This window comes from Chroicocephalus ridibundus, chromosome 8 (assembly GCF_963924245.1).
Source record: "Chroicocephalus ridibundus chromosome 8, bChrRid1.1, whole genome shotgun sequence".
Taxonomy (NCBI): domain Eukaryota; kingdom Metazoa; phylum Chordata; class Aves; order Charadriiformes; family Laridae; genus Chroicocephalus; species Chroicocephalus ridibundus.
This window is the reverse complement of record NC_086291.1, coordinates 24265054-24268801: the sequence shown is the minus strand read 5'-3', so window position 1 is coordinate 24268801 and position 3748 is coordinate 24265054.

Below are 3748 nucleotides of genomic sequence, written 5' to 3'. Positions count from 1 at the left end.
ATTTAAAAATTACTCAATTTCACTGCAGTCCCTGGAGTTAAGCCAGAAGTGACTTTTGGCTCATGCAGTAGACTATTTTGATAATTTTAAGATTATTATGAAGCGTTTCCTTGCTCACAGAAAAAGAGCTATAGTATCTAGAGCAGACACTGAATCATGCAATTCAGCTGAGTTATCTTTTAGTCTAATAATAAAATATATCAAGTCTGCTTCTAGCCTCTGAGGTTTTGTGATATTTATAGTACTTTCTCCAAGTGGATAGTATTGATGTGATTTAAACATTTAATGTACATGTATTGATATATATACTAATGAAAAGCTCTTCTTTTAGTAAGTTAAATGCATATATTTTTCTGATATGTTTTTTATGTTCTGCTACTAATCAGTGTTGATATCAGAAAGCCTTAATAATACTCAATACAAATTATATGTTACAGAATTAAAAAAATATTACTTTAGATCCATATCTTGGGCAAAAGTATTTCTTGACTTTGATGTCCTTTGTGGCTATGCAGTTCCTTTGAGTAAGGTAAAAATTGGAGTGCAAGATGATGGACTATTCAAAACTCCTTTTTAACAAAGGACTGTATAAATGATACAGCCCCCAAACCTGTCATATAGGACCATTTCTAGCATAAATGATAGTTTTGGTAGTGCTAGCTTCCAAATAATAGGAAATAGTTTCTTGTTAGAGATGTAAATGAGGCAGAGTTCTGGAATTGCATTTGTGGTCACTGCCTCAAGTTTCACTGCAGTAGGTTAATTAGGCCTAACTAGTGTCTGTATCTTTCAAGGGGAATAGTTTCCTCAGATGTGTATCTAATAGTTCATCTATCAATGTACGCAGAATATGAGACTCTTACCTACTTTTCTTATTGGTATCAGTCAGTCTTACTAAAGTCAAAGCATTTAAACCTTCTGTACGGCTCTATACTCCATTTTCAGGGAGACCGCTGCAAATCTGGAACCGCCCAATGAAAAATGAGTTTCACTGTTGCATTGTAGATAAAAAGGTGGAGCAATGAAATACAAACCATTCTTCCTACCTTCTGCCATGCACACAAATCAAAGCAGAATCTATTTGCAAATATGAATTGTCTAACTATCAAGTTCTATTATCTGTCTGTTTTCTGTGGCCTGCTTTTCCTACACAACTCCTACCAGTATGGTACACACTATATAAATGATAACTATGTGGGATGCACTTACGAAAGCCAAACCTGCCAAAACTAGCTTTTCTTCCTTGTTGCTTCAGGAAGAATGAGTGCATCTCTTCCTCTTTTACCTTGAATTTTGGACTACTAAGTCTTCACAGTTGTTAACGACAGCTACAAAGATTTTAGAAAAAATAACAGTATTCCATTCAGGTTCTCCTTTTGTCTTGATCGTTCATTTATGCCAATTCTTACTGTAGTCAGTCATCCCCCATCAGACACTACTTTTGACCCACACTGTGGTAAATTATAGCAGACACTCAATCAGTCCACAAACCTGTATGTATTGCCACTGAAGCAATAGATATATTTAATTCATAAAAAATAAAGTGTGTGTATATAATATGTACATACTCACTCTGAAGTGGTGATCAAAATGTGGTGTCTGTCATTATGCTGCTAGGAAAAAAGTTAATACTCAGTGCCTGCAGGTTCCTGTGAGTGCTTACATATAGCTTTATTGATCACGTGGAAATCATTAGCTGATGTTGAACATCTAAATGACATTAGCACATAATACAGGGTAAAACTGCCCGAGGTCAATTTAAGTGTATGCTTCAAGTGTTTGGTGTTAATTTCTGAGTTGTGTATTAACACTATGTATGAATGAGAATAAGTACAGTATTTAGTATGATATTCATCACATAAGAAAATAACTGTACTTCATCAAGACCTCGGACAATGACAATGCTGGATATTGAAACCTAGTGATATGCAATGGGAGCTTAAGGTAGCACTGTTTCATGCCCACTCATGTTGTATTTCTGTTTTATTCAATAACTAGTACAGATAGTTATTACTTGCATGTTCTAATTAGTGATGAGACAATGTTGCACTCACTGTACTTTGTTAGACAAAGATGTAAGGATGATGGGATGAGTAGAAAAACAGAAACAAAGGCCATAGTACTTAGCAGTATTACATTGCTGGGATGCAATGACCTCAGCAACATTCACTTTCCTTATTCCAGAAAGGAGTAATGTGTGTTCAGACTCAGCCTATGCTAATGCACAATGTTAGTACTAACAAAGTAACATGTTTATATTTGGACAAGCAGAAAAGCACACTCTCATCAAGGTTCCAGATGACCCCAAACTGTGTGGGACCACCTGGTGTGCTGGAGTAAGTAAGGCTGGAGGAATGGGGTGATGGGGACCTTATGAAATTCAACAAGGACAAAAGTGAAGTACTGCATGTAGGAAGGGACAGTCCCTTGCAACAATACAGGGAGTAGCTCTGCTGAGAAGGACCTGGGGGTCTTGGCAGAGATCAAGCTGAGCATGGGCCAGCAACATCCTGAGCTGTACTAACAGGAGCATGGCCAGCAGATGGAGAGAAGTGATTATCCCCTTCTACTCTGCACAAGCTAGGCTGTATTGAGATGCTGCAGCCCAGTTCTGGCCTCCCCAATATATGAAAGACATGCTCAACTGGGAGAACTGGTTTTGTGGGGACCTAAAAGGAGGTCTCTACCTTCCTGGTACCTACAGAGATTTTATAAAGAAAATGGGGCTGGGGCCTTCATGGTGGGAGGGATAACAGATGCCAGGCACAAAATGGAATGAGAAAGGCTTGGACTGGGCTGCAGGGGAGAAGCTTCTCCCCTGAGGAGAGTCAGGTGGCAGAGCAGGCTGTCTGGGGAGGTTGTGGGGTTCATGGAGGTGCTCCATCCTTGGAGGTCTGAGTTCATGGCTGAGCTTGCTTTGAGCAGGAGGTTGGACTGCAGACTCCCTGAGGTCCCTTCCCACACGGCTTGTTCTGAGTTCCAATGAACCTATAATGCTATCAGGTAGTCTTTGCATACACAGGCCATAGCAGCATCTAGCCCTTTTTCAAACACCAATTAGTCTATGGTCAGACGACGTAGCACATTAGCTTTATTAATTATGCTTGAACAAAGCTACTAAGCCTCTGCTATAAGGCTGAAATGCACTTTCTGCTGTTGTGTATGGACTGAATGTGCACCAGGAGAGCAAGACTCAATTCAGTGTCTCATTTCCACTGCAGCTCTCTCACAGAGAGCCTACTTTGCGGGTGTTTTCTATCCTTTTGTCCTCTTACCAGCTGTGTCCTTTTGCATTTACTCCACTGATTTATTTATGAAGCAAAAAAAGGAAAAAAACCCAAACAAACAAACCAAAAACCCTGAGAAGTTTCCTCTTCTAGTCTTTGTTCTGGTAGGCCAAACCAGCCGAGCTCTTTTAAAGTCTGCCCTTCTGCTCTCCACACAAGGGGGCTCATCACGCGGCTTCAGTCCCGATCTCAGCCGGCTGGCGCCTGGAATGAGCCGAAGTGTCCAAATCCGGCTATTTAGCAGCATCGTTGGTGCTTCTCTACTTGTGCTGGAAACGTTTAGCCGGGAACAGCGGTGGAAGTGCGGAGAGGGAGAGCTGAGGCAAGCTTGAAGGGGCCGCGGCCGCCGCCTGCCCTCTTCCCCTCAGCGCCTCCTTTCCCGCCTCAGCGGCGAGGGGGAGGAGGGAGGGCGGGGAGCGCCCTCAGGGCGCTCCTCCCCTTCGCCGCCGAGGCGGGTCCGG